This window comes from Microtus pennsylvanicus, chromosome 11 (genome assembly GCF_037038515.1).
Source record: "Microtus pennsylvanicus isolate mMicPen1 chromosome 11, mMicPen1.hap1, whole genome shotgun sequence".
NCBI lineage: Eukaryota > Metazoa > Chordata > Mammalia > Rodentia > Cricetidae > Microtus > Microtus pennsylvanicus.
Window position 1 is genome coordinate 90,870,799 of NC_134589.1, and position 12,226 is coordinate 90,883,024.

The window sequence follows — 12,226 nt, forward strand, 5'->3', positions numbered from 1 at the left end:
TGTGTGCATGCAAGTACATGTCGGTTTATGCCCACATGGGCTGCTATTCTTTTCAGGATCATGTGGTCCACCAGGCTGAAAGCTAGGTTTCACACTGATGCCCTGGAGCTACTGCAGAATTTCCCACCAGAAAATCCATTCCCCTGCACTTTCTCATTGCTAACATTTCTTTTCCTTTTTAGATGATCATATCGGTGTGCACCTTTGATATCAATACTTGGGAAGTATAGGCAGGAAAATCAGCTTGTGTCTGCATGGTGGTGGCTCACGCCTTTAATTCCAGCACTTGGGAGGCAGAGGCAGGTAGATCTCTGTGAGTTCAAGGCCAGCCTGGTCTACGTTCAAGGACAGACTCCAAAGCTACAGAGAAATTCTGTCTCCAAAAAACAAAATAATAGTAATAATAAGGGGGCTGGAGAGATGGCTCAGTGGTTAAGGGCATTGCCCGCTCTTCCAAAGGTCCTGAGTTCAATTCCCAGCAACCATATGGTGGCTCAGAACCATCCGTAAAGAGGTCTGGTGCCCTCTTCTGGCCTTCAGGCACATACACAGACAGAATATTGTATACATAATAAATAAATAAATAAATATTAAAAAAATAGTAATAATAAGCTTGTAATTTGAGGATACTATTGTTCCAGTTAACTTTTTGAATAAATAAGAATTCTAGTTGATACCCAATACTACGTTTACAGCATTTAAGTTATAGAAACAAGTGTGGCTTATAGTTCTAGGCAAAGGAAGCTTCCAGGGAACTTGGAGATGACTTTCTATGGTGTCTAATTTATTCTACAGATTGACGCTAAGTGAAGTTTGCTCCATGAAGCTATTCCTGTACAGAGTAGCTTTGCAACCTCTCCCCAGAAACTGCAAATTTTGTAACAATATTTTGTGACTAGGATTTGTTTCTCTTCCTACAAGAAAACAGTTTCCTTTCTTCCAAATACTCTTTAAGTTGTGGCCCCTAGGCCACCACTCCACACTTTTCCTCCCTCTCCCCCAATAAACCTCTTGCGCCAGCTCTTACTGGCAGCATGTTTGCGTAGTGGATATCTTGGCAGGATCTGCCAAAAGGAACCCAGTCCCATTTCTTGTTATATCCTTCCAAGTCCGTTCTCATCATGGCAGGAAAGACGGCAGCAGGCAAGCATGGAGTTGAGAGTTTACATCTTGATCCTCAGGTAGCAGGGTAGAAAGGGAGAGCCCATTCCCAGTGGCACACCTCCTCCAACTACGCCATATCCCTAGTGTTTCTCTGTCAATTCCACTAACTGGGGAGCAAGCATCCAAATATATAACAATATGGGGCCAAAAAAATTAAAAAGTTACAAAAGCCTGTCTCTGAGATTAGGTCTTGACCTGAGACCTGACAGGATGAGGACCTAGGGAGAACGCACCTCCACACGTGAGGCACCTGACTGGAGGGAACCTGACCTCAAGAGACCAGATGACTCGGGACAGGGCCATCCTCAGACCCTGACAGGGAGACGCTGACAGGAAACGGAGCGGCTGGGAGGGCCCTGACTAGAGGAGAACTAGGGAGCACCCCGTGGGGGGAAAGACGCCTGAATGAATGAGCCCCGACTGGCAGGCACCTGACAGGCCGAGGCCTGCGCGCTCCGCTGCGAACCTTCGGGACCCAGGCGCTGGTTTCCTCTCAGAACTGGAACGAGGTCTCGCGCCGCCGAACAGACACCAGAGCGGGCCGGCTGAGCCGCGGCTCACCGGACGCGGGGTTCCGCCTGGCGCCCGTCGCGAGCTGCGACTCCACACAGCCGGCTAGGCGAACCACCTGGAGTCCGCGACCGTTAGAGGAGACCCCGCCCCCGCCACAACGGCTCCGCCCACCCCGCGATGACTCCGCCCTTCACAAGATGGCTCCGCCCCTCCGTGCGCTGGCCCCGCCCCCGCCGCCCTCCAGCTCCGCACCCGTGTTTACAAGCGGCCGTGCGCAAGTCCAAGTGGCGTTGTCACTTCCTGGGATTGGAGAACTTCTTTCGGACTTGGGTGGCGGAGGGCAAGTCGGCCTTAGGCTCTGCGGTCACTGCAGGGCAGAAGAAGTTCCCACGCACAGATAAAAGTGAAAAAGGAAGTCGCTAAGGAAGCGAACAAGACGTTTGCCTCAGTTCTCTGGTTGGAATCTGGACTGGTGTCCCAGGCTGTTCCGACTGAGCAATCTTTCTAAATATCTCAGAATTGCAGATGTCTCTGCGCAGGCACTAAATTACCTGAAGTGAAATTTAAAGCAGAGCGTGAACTGAAGGAAGACACGGTATAAAAACCGGTAGGGTTGTGGAAGAGGAGATGGCCAGGTGCTATTAGTAAGGGAGTGTACGTGGTTACCACATGCCCGTACATCAGAAGGTGCACAAACAGTATTATGTAGAATACTCAATAGCATTTGGAAATATGACAGTATTACATAAAATAAATAATAATTTTTATGGGGAGCGTCGAGACAGGGTCTCACTATGTAACCCTGGCTGTCCTGGAACTTACTCTATAGACCAGGCTGATTTCGAACTCACAGAAATCCTCCTGCCTCTGCCTCCCGAGTGCTGGCATTAAAGGCATGAGTCACTACGCCTGGTTTAAAACAGGTAATACTCTTACAATCATCTCACAAGCAGGATATTATTTCACCCTAACACCCTATGTATATAAATGCACTGTGTGCTCAGAAGTGGACTTCAGAGAACCTAATCAATGATTGGCTACCTCTGTGTTTTAAATGAGCTATGGTGCCCAGAGCAGTGGTGCAGGCCTGAAATCCCAGCACTGCAGAGGCTGAGGTAGGAAGCTCGTGTGTCATGTTTTCAGGCCAGCCTGGGCTGCTCATGGAAACCTAAAAAAAACTTGGGTCCTCCGTCCACTAGAGCTGGGATGGTCTGGATGCCACTTCAATCTCTATCTTTTCTTTTAACATTTATTTATTTGGGGGAGGGGTGATCAGAAGACAACCCTCAGGAATTTCTCTTCCCCTTTTCTACCACATGTGTCCCAGGGAAGGCACTCGGGTCATCAGGCTTGGTGACAGCACCTTTCCCTTCTGAGCCATTTGCCAGCCCAAGTCTTTGTCTTTTTGTTGTTGTTTGTTTGTTGTGTTTGTTTTTCGGGACAGAGTTTCTCCGTGTAGCTCTGACTGTCCTAGAACTCTGTCTATAGACAAGGCTGGGCTCGAACTCGCAGAGATTCAACTGCCTCTGCCTCTTGACTGCTGGATTAAAGGTGTGCACCACAACCTCCTGGCTTCAAGTCTTTGTCTTCAAAAGGACTTAAAATCTTTATCTGTGCCAAAGAATAAAAACTGGCATTTTAGGACAATTTTTAAGACATTTTTAAAGAAAAAGATTTAAAAAGAAGAAATTTTTATATATTTTAAGGAGTCTCTATGTAGGAATAACATTTCAATCTTTGCTTGTTCTTTGGGGTGCTTTAGCAAATTAACTTTTGCTGAAAACTACATGAGACTAAGCCAGCAGAATTAGTCTCACCAGGATACAACAGGCTTTTCATAAGGTATGATATTTCAAAATACAAACCCAGAAGCCTAGAATTGTTTAAATTATTAATAAAAGTAGGAATATTTTTTTCTGGCACAAAGAATTGTGCTTTTTTTTCTACTTGGTTCTGAAGTTCTGTTTAATTGGCTTGTTCTTAACAAAAGAATTGACCTGTCAATATACTTTAGACGTACATGAGCAAAACTAGAGACAAGGAAAGCCTGTGCCTTGCCACTCGATGTAGAAGTCAAGGGTGAGTGAGCAAAGGTCAGGACTGAAATAGCTTCTATGTCTGTGTAAAGAAATGGTAGGTGGACCTGTCACCACCTCCCTGGAGCACAAGAGCTGTCAACCCATCAAGGAGCATGTCACAGAGGGAGACAGGAAAACACAATACACATGTGTGTGTATACACGTATATAATAAACGTTACAAATACTAACCAGTAGGAATAAGGAAACAGTTATTTAATAAATTACAAAGCAACCACATAATTGCAAAAATTTTACATTGATACCGTATCTTCAAGACCCCTCTAAGAGCTGCAATTATAATGTTCAATAATTGGCATAATTGGTCTTGTTCACCATTCCTCACTCCTTCTAGAGACTAGTCAGCTTATAATTTGATTGCAGATGTGTTGGCCCAGATATTTTTTTCATAAAGCTTTACAAATCTTTGTCTAGAGAAAAGGTACAATGTAACCTGTCAGGGAACTTGCAAGAAATGGATATGGAAATCAAGTTTAGGGTCAAATTGAAGCAATCAAAGAGATAAAAAGGAAGAAGTGAAAAGGACACTTGGAGGACAGTCTTAAGAAGCATTAGAACCAGGGCGGTGGTAGCGCACACCTTTAATCCCAGCACTCTGGAGGCAGAGGCAGGTGGATCTCTGTGAGTTCGAGGTCAGCCTGGTCTACAGAGCAAATTTCAGGACAGGCTCCAAAGCAACACTGTGGGCCCATATTTCATACAAAATATTTACAGGCAGGCTCACTGGCCATACTTAATTTCCAAGGCTGCGGCAATCTTGCCAAATAAGTCAGCCACCTAACAAAGGCCAGGATGTATTGCTCCTTCTCCTTTGTTAAAATTTAGATCACCTGGGGAGAGGTGTTGTTTCCAAAGATGGTGACTTAAGTTGCAGGTGTTTCGCTAGCCCCAAGTCCCCCAGAAAGAGAATATTAATGAGTATTCACCTTGGTTTACCTGGGGAATAAAAGGTGTTTTGGATAATAAACATGGGTAGATCTTCGGGAATGGATGAAGCCTGAGATGTCCTTCCGTTATGGCTGTGTGAACTGTGTCTCATTATTTCTCGCGCCTCTGTACCAGTTGAGTTAGGGAAAAATAGTTTCTATGTTGGGGCCTATGGACCCTGACACAACACAAGGAAACCCTGCCTTGAAAAATCAAGCCAAACCAAAACCAAACAAACAAACAAAAAGAAGCACTATAAAATAGCAACATAAATCTGAGAACAAAGGGCCCAGGAACATGCTAGAAAATTCCACAAAGTTCTGGGTATCATGGTGAACATCTGTAATCAGAGCAATTGGAAGTCAGAGGCAGGAGGATCTGGAGATCAAGGCCATCCTGGTTACTGTCTAAGTTTGTTTTGGTTTTGTTTCTGTTTTTCAAGACATGGTTTCTCTGTGTAGCCCTGGCTGTCCTGGAACTCACGCTGTAGACCAGGCTGGCCTCAAACTCACAGAGGTGTGCCTGCCTCTGCCTGCCAAGTGCTGCTTCCTGTTGCTGTGCAAACACCATGACCAAAAGCAGCGTGGAGAGCAAAGGGCCTTGTGGCTTACACTTCCTCATCACAGTCTGCTTCAGAGGAAGTCAGGGCGGGAAGTCCTGGAGCTTAAGAAGAGCATTGTTTACTCCCTGACTTGCTCAGTTTGCTTTCTTAGACCGCCCAGGACCACTTGTTCAGGAAGAGAACCACCCACAAGGCCTGGGCCCTTCCATCAATCATCAATCATCAGTCAAGAAAATGCCCCAGAGGCAAGCCTATGAGCCAATGTGATGGGAGCATTTTCTCGACCGAAGGAGGTCCCTCTTCCGAGATGACTCTAGCCGAGAGCAAGTTGACAGAAACAGACCACCGGTCCATTATCTAGGTGGAGCATGACTATCTGGGCAACATCAGATCCTGTCTCTACAAACAAGAACACAGAATCAAAGTTCTACAAAGTCCTACAGACTGCCAAGTCAGGATTCCAAGAAATGTTGGAAGAAGGGGATCCCCACCACACCCCCAAGCCCGAATGGTGACTAGCTGAGTCACCATCACCTAGCTTAATTTAACTCCTTAACCTGTAAGGAAGAATTTTTATTAAACCAGAAAGATAAATTGGAAAACCCAAAACCCCAGGTAAGATTAAGAGATGGCCCACGGGTTAAAAGCACATGCTGAGCTTGCAGAGGACCAGGGTTCCAGTTCCAGCATCCAAGACAGGAGGCTCACAATCCTCTGTAACTCCAGCTCCAGGAGAGCCAATGCCTGACTTCCAACAAACATGCGGCGTGCACTCACACAACACACACATTCACACAGGAATAGAAATAAGTATTTTAAATAAAATAAAATATCCAGGAGGTGGTGATGCACGCCTTTAATCCCAGCACTCAGGAGGCAGAGTCAGGCGGATCATTCAGGCTTGGAATATTTTAGTGACAGTAGCCTGATGCCTGTTTCTAAGAGAAAGTATTCATTAAGGGGACAGCGAGAGAAGAAAAGGTCCTGGAGTTAAGGATGTTGGCACAGGTTGAAGTTGTAGCTCAATGGTAGACAGATTGTCTAGCACTGGTAAGCCTCTGGGTTTGACCTGCAGCACTGCAAAAGAAATAAAGTTAAATGTGCTTCTTTTCCTAAGGAGTGTGTGTGTGTGTGTGCGTGTGTGTGTGTGTGTGTGTGTGTGTGTGTGTGTGAAGGTGAATTTGGGTGGTAGACATGTGTATAAAGTGAACTTGGGGGCTGGAGGGAGCTCTTAACTGGCTCACACACATCACTACTCACAACTCACTGGAACGCTAGGACTAGGGTTTCCCACTGCCTCCTGACATCCACAGGTAAGCACATGATGGACAGAGAAACATGCAGGCCCATACATATAAAATAAATAAAGATTTTGAAAAAGTGAACTCAGTGAAAACATTTTTATATGTGTATGTGTATCTGTATGTGTTTAATGTATTATAGCATGTGTGTGGACATCATGGAACAACTAGTAGGGGTTGGATTTCTTCTTTTACCGTGTGAGTCCTGAAAGAGAATTCAGGTCACGAAGTTTGGCAGCAAACTCCTTCACTCTCTGAACTGCTTTACCAGCCTGAAAGGGTTCTGAAGTAGATCTGACACAGTTGCTTGAGTTTGAGAAGGGCCTCCTCAAACCCAGAGTCCACTTTCAACAAGCTTATAAACAGCACATGTAACGTGACTTCGAAGTGCTATCTTGAAGTCATTGTATCATGATGAATAACAGTTTGGGGATCCAGGAGTCCAAAGTGACTTCAGGTAAGACCCAAGCACCTGTGGAGTCTGGGGCGTCGCTCAGCAGGAGAGAACCTGTGTGCTGTGAACAAAACCCGGGCATTCAACTCCAGGACCTTTAATGAAGAACACGTGCTGGGGACTTCCTGGGGTCCTGAGAACCATCTGTCCTTCAGATTCCTGGCAAATGCTGAAGGAAGTGAGAGAAGACTTCAACCACGACTTACATAGTCTTTATTGCTGAGAAAAGGACAAGAGATAATTTCTCAGCATGCTTAATTCAGCGCGCATTAATCGGAACTCTCGTGGCTTAACTGCTCTGACAAATTCTAAAATGAGAGCATAAATGGGCTTGCTTGGGAGCTCTCGTGTGTGGCGGAAAGTGAAAGTCAGGCTGTGTCTGTTCAAAAGCTCCCCACTAATGAGTAGTGTCACTCAGGACTCTGAACTTCATCTTCCTCACCTGGCAAATGTCCAAAAGTGCACACCCTGTAGGAATACCAGCGTGTGTGCTGGCTTCTGTCTTCAGAGTCTCTTTCCTGGACTGGAGCTTTTGGAAGTCATTTTCACCTCAGAACCCCCCACTATGAATGTGATACCTTGTGCCTGGCTGGAGTCTGCGGGACTCATCAGTTAACACTGTATCATGGACTGCTGGCCTCTAGGCATGTTCATCCGAACAGCCGTGATTACCTGCATCGAGCCCCTCACAAAGATCGGGCCCATTAGACCCTCACTCTAGAGTTCAGCCACGCCCTCTGCCACCTCCTTCCAGCTGGCTGTAATTCCACCAAAACTGCACAAGGTCTTGGGAAGGCTGGAGTGTATACCAGATTAAAGGAAATGGAAATTCGGGGCTGGAGAGACGGCTCAGAGGTCAAGAGCACTGTCTGCTCTTCCAGAGGACCTGGGTTCAATTCCCGGTATCCACATGGCAGCTCACAACTGTCTGTAGCTCCAGTTCCAGGGGACCTGACACCTTCACACAGACATACATGCAGGCAAACTGCACATAAAAAAAAAACAAGTAAATAGCAAAATTTTAAAAATCATAAATCAAAAATAAAAACCAATACAATAAGGTAAAAATGAATAAATCATTAAAAAAAGGGAAAAAAAAAGAAGTGGAGACTCTATAGATGCAGCTTCCAGGTGGTTATTACCCATGCTGGGGTGAGACCTTTCCAAGACACAGCTGTTTTGGGCTCACCCACTTCCTGTAAGGAACCCCTCATGCATGCTCCTGTAAGTATCCCTACACACTCTTTGTCTCACAAAAACGGAAGTAGATGGAGTCATTACTTAGTTGTTGTTGTTGCTGCCCTGTCCAGGATGAAAGCTTGCTCACGTCTCTCCAGGAAACACAGCAAGCTGCAGATAATTTGGCGCCATATTGCTCATGACCAACCTGCTGGAGTGCGAGAGGATTGCCGTGAGCTGTAATGACTGACTACAGCTTGGCCTTCTAGCCTTTACTTTGTTGTATGATTAGCAGATCCACCTAGCTTCTGTAAAGTTTAGACAAGCAGAGTTATTTGTGTCCTGAGACCTGACGGAAGGAAAAAAATAGGAAAGATTACGTTCTGTGGACAAGAGGACCCGAAGCTGCATGTGATGCCGTACCTGTTGACACGGCTTCACCGTTCTTTCAGAGAACATTTTCCCTAGGGAGAGATTCCATTTCACAAAAGAATCAAAGAACTGTCCCTGAGACCAGACGCTTCCCGTGAAGATGGTGCAGAATCCCACAGCCCGAGCGACATTCTGTGAGTGTCCTTATCGTTCACCTAAGGAATGTGCTATGACCAATGAGGTGTGAGTCTTATAACTTCTTTATTATTGCCTCAAGCTGCCTCCTATTAAAAAAATGTTTTTAAGCTAGGTGAAAAAAAAAGCAGGGGAGAATTGAAATGGAGAATTGAAACAAAGGAGAAATAGAAAGAATAGAACTTAGAAGAAAATAAGAGGACAGAAAATAAAGAACATGACCCAAACAGCATATTTGTGAATTTATTCCGTACCCCTCAGATAGAAAAACCTTCAGTTTAGTTTTGCTATGCTGTGAACCTTTGCTTGGAAGCCTGGTTGTAGCCTTGAGACCAGGACTTTCAAACTACTAGTATTCCTGCTTCAAATAATATAGTTAAGAAAGTCCTTCACAGCTGGGTGTGGTGCTGTGTGGAGTCCCCCTTTTCCTCGAGGTCTGTTGGTCACCAGTTCACAAGGACAAAGGGGCATCAGTAACCCAGAGAGCTTTGTGTGGCTGTGAGAATGATGGAAATAGCCCTCCTGGAGACTGCTTTTGTGAGGCAGCCAGCTTTATTCCAGAATACAGGGGATCTATAGGATTGGGGACAGTAACTGGGGATCCCCAAATTTGCATTAAGTGGCACACTCCTATCATATAGCTAGATTAATAGTAGCACACTCCGATCATATAGCTGGATTAATAGCGGCACACTCCTATCATATAGCTGGATTAATAGCAGCATGCTCCTATCAAAATAGCTAGGGCATCTCATCTAATTACCATACGGGCAGCAGGGGAAGAGCATTTGCAGGGCACTGTGTCAAGGATCACACTAGCGACATGTTAGGCATCCAAGCCTAGAGACATCCTCCAAATAAGGTTATAAAGAGAACACAAAGCCTTTGCTGGGAGAAGGGAGTCATCCATATTGTGCCAAGCTCAGAGAGAGCTTCTAAGCCACGGTAGACTCAAATCTCTGACTAGCAGGGTTCCCAAAAGTGGTGCACATGCATTTGTGTTCCAGCCCTCAGGAGGGGGTCCTGGGTGGGGTCCTAGCACAGGACCAGGACATTAAGGAAGTCTAAGTTAGCAACAGACTTTGTTTTGTCATAGCCAATATAAAGTTCTTATTTTGTTTGTTTGTTTGTTGTTTGTTTTTCAAGACAGGGTTTCTCCGTAGCTTTTGGTTCCTGTCCTGGAACTAGCTCTTGTAGACCAGGCTGGCCTCGAACTCCCAGAGATCCGCCTGCCTCTGCCTCCCAAGTGCTGGGATTAAAGGCGTGTGCCACCACCGCCCGGCTAAAATTATTTTTTAAAAGTTTATTTTTATTTATGTGTATATGTGTATGTACACGTGTGCAGATGCCACCTGTGTAAGGCATCAGAAGAGACCACTGGATGTCCTGGAGCAGGAGTTACAGGCAGTCTTGAGCTGCCTGACCTGGGTGCAGGGAACAGAATTTGGGTCCTCTGGAAGAGTAGCAAGTGCTCTTAACCCCTGAGATCTCTGCAACCCCTAAAGCTGCTAATTATAGCACGTGTCACAGTTCTAATGTGACATTGGTAGCTGGGGACAAAGAGTGAAGCCTGTGGGAACGCTGAGCTAGCGTCTCAAGTTTTCTGTGACTCTAAAACTGTTCTCTTTTTTATGTTTTTGGGGTCTATGCTTATTACAAAAAGCTCTTCAGAACCTTTTATCATTTGCTTGCTGTAGTCTCAAACTATTCTTTAAAACAGCTTCTAGTTTTAAAGATTCTATTAGGCAGTTCTCGTATGAACTGTATGCATAAGGCTAAAAATTCTGAGAGCCTACATGTTTCCTTAAGAATGTATAACGTACAAGAAACTAGTGGTGGCTCATGCCTGTAATTCCAGGTCATTCAAACTAAGGCAGGAGGATTGCTGAAAATGCCAAATATAGCGCAATGAGTTTTCACAAAGAGCAACATTTTCCATCGCTCGGCAAGGAACAGTCACCGGCACCCCAAAGTCCCCTTGTGCCTCTTTCTCACCTCTTTCCCCCCACCATGGTTAAGCACAGTCCTGACAACTAGTCCCAGGGCTTACTTTTCCCCATTTTTGAACTTGATATACATGAATCATAGACTACCTTATATGACATTTTAGTAGACACTGCTATTCTCATTGCTAAGGTTTTTCTAAACTTCAACTTCCCAAATGCTTGCAGATGTGAGAAAAAGTCATTCTTTTACACTTCACTGTGTCAGACTTCCTTGGCGGAGTTTCCAGATCGCTGAGAGCCAGGAATCATCTGCAGTTTGCTCTAACTTGGCAGGCATGCACACGGTTGGTCATGTCTACTTCGTCTAATGAGAACTAAGGACAGAAGAGGGCCAGTGACCTGACCCACCTGGTGAAGGCGCTTGCCCTACAAGCAAGCCAGGTTTCCTGACAACCTGAGGAATCCCCCAAACCAGTGGTGGAAAAGAGAAATGGCTCCTGGGGTCCATGCACCCACACACTCGCTTATGATAATAATATAAGAAAATAAAAGTTATTGTCTCCCGGTTTCTTGAAAATATTACAAAACAGCCAGAAAGATTCAATTCATTCCATGTGATGTTTGGAAATTCATCCCAACTGTAGTCTGAGGGATGTGTAGGCTGGGGAGATCACCAAGTCCAGAAGCTTCAAGGGTTCCCTTGGTCTTCAGATCCGCTCAGTGCTCACCCAGCCCACAGCTAAGACCTCGGGAACTTGTTATCTCTCCTCTCTCCTCCTGAAACTTGGTGGAAATACCTCCCCTCAGCCCTCTCTGAATCCATGTCTTCAAATGTGTGACAAAGCCCGCCACCTGTGTGACAAAGCCCGCCACCTGTGTGACATAGCCCACCACCTGTGTGACATAGCCCGCCACCTGTGTGACATAGCCCACCACCTGTGTGACATAGCCCACCACCTGTGTGACATAGCCCGCCACCTGTGTGACATAGCCCGCCACCTGTGTGACATAGCCCGCCACCTGTGTGACATAGCCCGCCACCTGTGTGACATAGCCCGCCACCTGTGTGACATAGCCCACCACCTGTGTGACATAGCCCACCACCTGTGTGACACAGCCTGCCACCTTGTTGGGGAGTTTCTTGCTTGCTCTCCTTGCACAAGCGCTGGCTGGTGTGGAAATTGTTACACAGGCAAGAACAGGACTTCTCAGTGATGACCTAGGCTACCTTCTTCTCATCTTTGGTGAGAAGGGGTCTGTTTTGGCAGGCCCCGGTAAAAGAGCTAAATTAATATCTAAGGGATAGAAAACCAATCATGAATTTGCAAAGAATTTTTCTTACATCCTTTGAGTAAGCTATTGGACTATATTCGTTTTTGTAGAAATAAAATTCACACTTGGTGGTGGTGGCACACGCCTTAATCCCTGCACTTGGGAGGCAGAGGCAGGCAGATCTCTGTGAGTTTGAGAAGGCCAGCCTGGTCTACAAGAGCTAGTTCTAGGACAGGCTCCAAA

The 12,226-nt window shown here is 45.8% G+C and overlaps 1 protein-coding gene across 1 annotated transcript in view; it reads right to left on the bottom strand.

Annotated features, from left to right (window-relative positions):
- The window catches only part of Meiob (meiosis specific with OB-fold), a 31,012-nt gene extending 29,238 nt beyond the window's left edge, over window positions 1–1,774 (bottom strand). Inside the window, exon 1 of the mRNA XM_075989687.1 lies at window positions 1,596–1,774. The gene's annotated coding sequence lies outside the window, so the exon portion shown is untranslated. The remainder of the gene's footprint in view (window positions 1–1,595) is intronic.
- Window positions 1,775–12,226: the final 10,452 nt, after the last annotated feature.